This window comes from Takifugu rubripes, chromosome 5, assembly GCF_901000725.2.
Source record: "Takifugu rubripes chromosome 5, fTakRub1.2, whole genome shotgun sequence".
In the NCBI taxonomy this organism is placed as follows: domain Eukaryota; kingdom Metazoa; phylum Chordata; class Actinopteri; order Tetraodontiformes; family Tetraodontidae; genus Takifugu; species Takifugu rubripes.
Window position 1 is genome coordinate 9734418 of NC_042289.1, and position 7994 is coordinate 9742411.

Here is a 7994-nt window from a genome sequence, read left to right on the forward strand (position 1 = left end):
GCACCTCAGATAATGATAACAGGTGTATAACTCCACTGGCTTATTAGGCGCTCATTGCTTTCTCCGAGGGACTATCTTGGATTTTTTTCCCCCCAGAAATAGTTGTAAATGTTATGTTGCCTTCTATCCTGTAGGGGTAAAACCAGTGCAGTGTGAGCCACCTGGCCTTGACTATGAATGGCAAGTGCATGAAGAGGCATTAACATTTTCAGCCATCATCCTCACATGTTGATTGTGTATCCATTCCAGCAAAGGCTGCATAGCTCTAAAAGCAAATACAGTAACTAGAAGAAGTTTATCAGAAAGACACACAAAACAAACTCAAATCAACATAATTTCAGATAGGATGTCTAATATTTTCTTTTTGATACATATGGTGTGGGACTATGATAATGGAACTAAAGGAAAACTCATGTTATTACCATTGCATGTTAATCTGCTAAGCCTTCCTTTTGTTAAAGCAGTCCTCAGAATAGTTTTTAAAAATAGAAGCACAAGCTAATCTTGATATGATCCATCATGTCACACTTTCTTGTTAGTTACCTAATGATTTCTCTCCAAATAAATGATTTTCATGGCAAAAATCAGGGATTGGGTGCATCTGTGAGAGCCTCTAAAAATGCTTTTAGTGATGATGTGGTTCTACTCCCTGCTTGAGTCAACCGCAGCAGTGCACACCCCTTTTGCGACTTGTCTCACACCCCCATGATGATAAGGCCCCCATTTATGACTAAGACCCTGTTAAATCAGTACCGAGCACCCACCAGCAGAACCAACTGCATTGTTTTTCTCTTGGAGAGCCTGGTAGATGTATGCTCTCCCTACAGCGGTGCCACCCGACCCCCAGTGCCTACGAGGCTGGACAAAAGGCCACGCTCTGCAGGGGGGCAGAGACCCTGTTGTCTGCACAGGTCAGCCTGGCATTCCATGGTGTGGACACAGAACACTTCTTCATCTTCTCTTTCTACCGACATCAATCTGTGAGTACGAACAGCTGAATCTGTACCTGCCCTCACAGTAGGTTACAGTATTTTTTAAAATCTTCATATCTGATGTGTTTAATCTAATTTTAAGAGTAATTGGTCAACTGTGCCGAGTGTTTCCTGCCAGTTTAGAAGCTCGTGAGTGGAACAGTAGATGTGACGTCAGAGCAGGGTGAAACGTATTGTTGGTTTTACACTGCTTGACAAATAAAGGCGTATGCAAGAAAGGAAATGATGTGTTTCCTGTTGAACACTGTGAAACAGTTTTTTTTAATTCTTTACACCAACGTCAGACCTTTGCCACTGACAACAGCAACACAGTCACTGACATGAAAACAGTCGTTATTTATGTTTACGTCCATTACGACCGTGCCTCTGTCTGTACGTGCGCCCACAAAAGCCTCAACATAAAGTTGGACATTGTCTATTTTCATTTCTGTTGCAGGATGGCCCCTCGTCATCATCTGAGCTGACCTGGGGAACGTTTCCAGCTCCTCATTGGTAAATGTCACCATAGATGAAATCCACATCCCAATGTCTGTCCTTCCAACAGGGAGATTTACTCCCACTTGACTTATTCTGTCTCTGAACCAGCTGCACATCGGACAGGTGAGGGCAGCGAAGAAGCCACAGTCGTTTCTGCTTATTGTTGAGAGCTTATTGTAGAAATGATTAGTACAAACCGATCCATGCAGTGCTTCATGCTGTCCTCATTACTCATCTGAGATGCACCTCGGACCTGAAGTGAAGGCCTAGAGCTTTGATCCTCATTATCACGAGGTGATTTAAAACGATGGATACGTTTTCCATCAAAAGGAAGGCTTTTTTTACACTTCTGTCGCCAGGTTTCTGTCTCAGACGTGGGTGTATTCACTGCTCAAGTGCTGTCAGTGACGAGCTCTGTGTCGGGGAATTCGTCTTCCTATTGAATGGTAGAACATTTCCCCAGTCCAGTTCTAGAAATCTGATCGTGTTTCACCTGCCCTGTTTGTTAAAGTGAGTGATATCTCCAAGTTCTACGGCATAAATCATTGAACTTAAAGAACAAGCTCGGTGCATAGATGATGTATGGTGTTTCTTTGTTCAGCAAATGTGGTATTTATTCCTAGATTATTGTGTGTATCCTGGCTTTAACCGGACCGATAAACCTTCAGGTGAGCGTGTTTTATGCAGAGCAGCATTAGAAAAAGTGAAAGTAAAGGTCGTCAGTTCCAAACTTGATAAGATTGACTTTAGAAAATAACACACCAAAAGGAACCCTTATATTTCTACTGAGAAAGAAAATCCAAATCCTCACTATTTATGCATGTGTTTCATTTTGTACAAGATTATATATACAGTATTTTACAATAATTCATCTGAGGTTTATTTCAAGCTTCTGTGTGAACATGCACATGGTGCTTTCACCTTCACTGAGTGGTGCCAGTGGGTCAGAAAGTGTTGTCACCCAGTCAGTCTATAACCACATGTCACACTTGCTCCAATACCACAAAGAGACATAAGACTAAACCACACAAAGTTTCTGCTCTGAACCTACCTCTGTAGGACTTTTGTCATTATGTTTTATGGGTGGGAGGGACCACGTGTGTATAGCACACCTATATACGAGCATGTTATTCCAATGAATGCGTCATTCTCGTTCAAACCACATCAGCGTGCAGAGCTGTGACTGTTTGCTGTGTCTGAAGAAACCTACAGGCTTATATTTGTAAACTAAACAGGATGTCCTTCATGGAACTGCTACAGGAGGTGGGCGAGCTCTGGGTGAGAGTGGTGCTTTAAATGCACAGTGCATGTGAACATGTTGGTGGGGATGTCCAGCAAAACTTCCCCGAACCTCTGAAGTTATTCACGCAAAGGGACGCAAAAAAAAGTCTATAACCACTGTGTTACTAAGTCTCATGATTGCTGCATTTGAGTTTGAATTATTTATTTAGCACACATGCATATAAAACCACCAAACAAAATAGAATAAAATGACAAACAAGTAAAATATGTTTTCATGATCATACAAAACAATAAAAAAAAGAGGTGCAGAGTTGAGGTAAGAGACCCGTAAGGGCCTGTTCGAGGCCTCTACTTACAAAAACTGCAATACAACAAGATAATCAAGAAAATAAATGAAAAGAAAGAAAGATAAAGACAATAATAATAACAACTAGAAATCACTCGGACAGCGCAGACCTCCGCCAAGCGCAACAATTCCTGGCATATTGTGATTTCCACCATAAATATTAGTCCCACATATACTTTGACTACATATTTAGATTCCTTGACCATAAAAACATACCGTTAGTCACTGGAATCATAACTATATATGTCTTAGTTCAATAGTTATTCACGAAAAAAAATTCACGCTTTGAAACAATTTTACTTTGTCCGGCGCGAGCGCCTCAGCGGCGGCTACGAGGCGCGTTCACGAACTCTCCTTCGGCGTGAGGTTTCAGCTTCGTGGCTATTAATTCACTCATCACAAAACTTGCACGCATAATATTCTCTCTGTCGGTACATGGTCGTGTGAAAGCTGCTTGTTGAGCCTCCAAACTCCGGCGAAGAGCGTTAATTTTATCCAAACTCATCTGTCCTTTCAACTCGTCGAGTTTAGCGTGTTTCGCTACGCATTTTTCGTCCGTGTCAATCAGTCCAGCCCACTACGTACATCACATGCTGTGTTCACTGACCCTGACCTTGACTCGGACATAACATAACCGTCTGTTTTATCTCAGAAAACGGTAAAATATTTCCTCTTGTTACGAAAGAAATTTCAGGATACGAAAGGCAAAAATACGCTACTGCTGCTACTCGCAGCTCGCGGAGTTTAGCGAACGGTCCCACTGTATAAGTGCACATATAAAATATAAAAATCTTATTGCGTTGCGGGCCGGTAGAAATGGTCTCGTAGGCCGTATACGGCCCGGAGGCCGGGGGTTCCCCACCCCTGCTTTAGGGGGTGTCCATCAGGGAAATTAGCATACATACAGTACATATAACTCTTCTCCCGCTCATGTTTCTTAAGTAAATAAAGCTCCTGAAATTTGCTTATTTGAAGCATGTTGCAGGGAGGGCACCACTACAGTCATCGATCAGTCCTGCCATCTCAGTGTTCTCCCTTAACTTCTCACTTTCATGGTCTGGAAAATGAGTCAACCTCAAATTCATGACGGGTGTCACACAGATTTGAACAATCTGCATGTCGAGACAACGCTCCACGCACAAGAGACTTGAAAGAAGTGATGAATCTGAAGGGCGAAGGGAACCATTTGATGAGTGTTGACTCACTCAACCCACATATCTTAAATTCCTGGGAAACGTGAAATCAAACTTGTCACATATTGACAGGAAGGAGGATAAAATCAGCGTGGTTGGAAGGAAACTCCCTTTATGATAACGCACGATGACCTTTTTCATTGTGCCATTAAGAGAAACCACCACAAATCTTGGATGCATGACATTAAGAAGAGAGAATCAGAGCGTGGAACCGGCCTCGTATAAGAATGTGGGTGGTAGCATGTTTCAGACTTTTCTCAGGGGTAATCGAAAGCTGCGGTACTCCTAATATGAGTGATACAAGACACGGAACTAATACTGCAGCTGCTAGGAAAAGATGAAACCCTGGTGACATGGAACATATGCGTGTTGGTTGCAATGACTCACAAACACTGATGTGCTACTTTTTTTTCCTGTGATGCACTTTAGTCGATTTAGTTCTTTATTTATTCGGTCTGTTTTGTCTGACATCCTCATTTTTCAGAGGTCTGTCGTGTCTCGTGAATTCTCACTTTCACTTTCACATTGAGGGTCTTGAAAATGAGTCACAATCACGTTCAGATTGAGCAATGTTGTCACCACACTGCGACGTCAGCAGTACGCTCGCAATTAGCAGAGCAGAGGCCATTCAGTGGGCTTTATTAATTCAAAGTGAGCTCCAAATACATCAGTCAATCAGTAGCCATTTATCACTCTAGATTTTAATAATTTAAGTAAACCCTTCACCCCCACGAAAAAAACCAGGTGAGACGTAAATAAAAACCAAAACCGCCGAAAGTCGAAGCACAATCAAACATGAAACTGAAGTGATTTGAAGAATCTCTCCAGAGAAAACGACTACTGCCCCTGAAACTGAGATTGTTTAAATATGCATCAAATACACAACAACCACCAAATGGTGTCAGAAGAAAATAAATCCAAATAAATGACTAATCAAAAAGTGTGTTGCCATGGTGATGTACCCCGGTAACTAAAACAGACAGACAAGAAAACCATAACATAACTCTTCATGCACTGTCGCACGCTCAAGAAACCACAATGACCTCAGACAGCAACTACACAATTAAATCATCATAGAACAGGAGAAAATACCTTGAAACAATTGTACCAAATCATAAATAAACATCAAGCAAAATCCAACACGATAAAAAGTTGGAGGGTTTAAACAAGAAAATCTGGTAAACTGCGTGAGAAGAATCCATAGGTTGGGTTATCTGCAGTCAGTTGGATTTAGATTCCAAGAACAAAAGCAGTGCTTCGTTGATGGCGACAATCACCGAAATGCCCAAAAGAAAAAGAAAAAAAAGACCTTCTCTGTAAGGAAAGCAGATCTTGTTCTAACATTCATTGATAAAAGTTATAATTCCACCTGTCAAAGTGTGTAAGGCAGTAGTGAAAGACGTGTGGAGTTCTGCTCCAGGAAATCTCACAGGTTTTAATTCAGAATTTATCAACTGGGGACATCAAAATTCTACAATCTGAGTAATGAGAAAACAGAGTTTACTGTTGCAGTAAAGTGTAAATACATCCCAGTAAGTCGTGAGCAGTATTGGAACATTATCATTGGTTTGGTGACCTGACCGTGGAGTTGCTATTTTAAATCAATACAATCCATATTTTGTGCTTTTTTTGAAATAGAAAATTCAAGTGAAATGAACAATAAATAAATACATAACATGACATAATACATAACCGACCATCTGGTAGCATATTGCTGTGCAAATAAAACTGTTCTGCCAACGACTGTGTCAAATCAAGATGAATACATTCATTTGGTACGATGAGACTGCAACAAGGAGCTGCGCGCGACCCCCTCAGGGAGGAGCGAGAGGGACGCCACAAGATGCACTTGGTAACAAAGGAGCCAACGAAAGGAACTTATCGGGTGGGTTTTCAGCGCTGAATTTCTTCTTCCATCAGAAAACTTGTAGTGATGTGTCGACGTGAAACAATTCCACTACTTTCCAGGCCGGCTGAAGGAGCCTGCGCATCAGGCCATGGCCCTGGGCTGGAGCATGATGATGTCCAGGTGGGTGAGAGCCTCACTGTCGTCAATGTCTTCGCTTGCGATTTCAGTGATCTCCAGGAAGGCTCCTCGAGCCAGCGCCTCCACCTTTGCCAGGAGGCCTGTGCTGCATGTCTGTCTGTTGATCTTGCCCAGCAGGAGTTTCCGGTCATTATACTCGATACTGACGGTGAGTTCTGGTCCTCTCGTTCGATTGCACGTCTTCTGAGTCACCTGAAGGTTTAAGAAGTAATACCCAGCCTCCACGATTTTGAAACCTTTCGTGTCCACTTCGATGAGGTCGTTGGTTGAATGTCTTGCTGTCCACTTAATTTTGCCGTTTACTGAAGATGAGAACATTCGCTATTAGTGTTTTTGTTTTAATTCAGGGATGTTCCACATGCTTTACATCAAACGGAAAAGTTTCCAGCCATTTGGGGATTGTGATGTCATCTGTCTTGCAAAGCATTATGCCAAAGAAAATACAAGCTTGATACCTTTAAGAGCCTTGTAGGTGAACATTTGACCTTTGATCAAAGCGCAATTCAGGTCGGGTGGAGGCAGCTGAAAGAGGAGGAAGCACATTTATCTCAGAGGAGATCTAGAGCAGAGTCGATCCTTCCCTGTCATAAGTGGAAAAATGGACAGCTGCTCTGTACGGTTGCCTTTCTCTGAATTCAGGCCACAGCTATGTTTTTTATTCAACAATTTAGAACAGCGGTTTGACTATGGGATCCACAGTACGTGACCCAGACAAGAGTAGACCCAGACCACAAGACCGCGTGGGTTCATCGCCTGACAAACGATTTAGAGCCAATACACAAACTGTCACGCTGTGCGAGTCTTACTGTTGTGGACTTATCCACCAGGGGTTGCTGTGTGCTTTCAGGCCCTCCGGTGATGCTGCTCTTAGCCTGAGGTCGAAAAACAGAGAAAACAACTGCCTGTAAGTTCTGTAAATGGGCTCCACCAAACCTCTGGACTTATCTCTGATTTATCTCCACCGTTACACACTCTTGTGTTGCATTGTGTTTTTTTTCTTCAATGTCGGGTATTTGTTCAGGTGTTAGCGCTTACGGGAATGTCAGCATGTGCAGACCACAATGAGGTTGTGCTCTCTCCAGCTGTGCTGCTACCGAACCCACAAGAAAGAACAGATTTGCTTGCCCAGATGTTCTAGTGCCAGTTGCAGCACAGATGTTCCATTCATTAACAGTAACAGTTGAGTGTGTTAGCGCTCCGTCACAGTGCTGACCAGGAGCTGCCAGTCAAACGGGACTTCAGTGTGAAGAGAAATGGAAGAGGGCTCACCACTTCGCGTTGTCCAGCTGCGAAGAAGAAGCTGATGAAGGCGACCTGGATTATAGACAGGAGGACGAGCCACCACAGGAGGACGTGGATGAGGCAATCCTGACTGGACCGTGGCATTTTCAGTGAGACGGAGAAAAAGTTGACAGTGAAGAGCCGAGTTTGTTCTGCCGCGAGTGACAAGCAGTGTGCGTGTGCGCTTGCTTCCTGAGTGCAGAGTGTGCATGTGACGCTGTGAATTCTGGCTGTGTTCTGCTGTACCCCGAGTAGCAAGACAGCAAAGAGGAATCCAGGTGGTACTTTCCCTTAAATACATTCTGAAAATAGACGCAGCAGGTAGACAGCAGATCCTCATTCCGGGGGTTGGCCCGTTTTCATCCGACTCACCACAACTTACCCAAAACAGAGAAACGAGATTTACTACTAGGCAG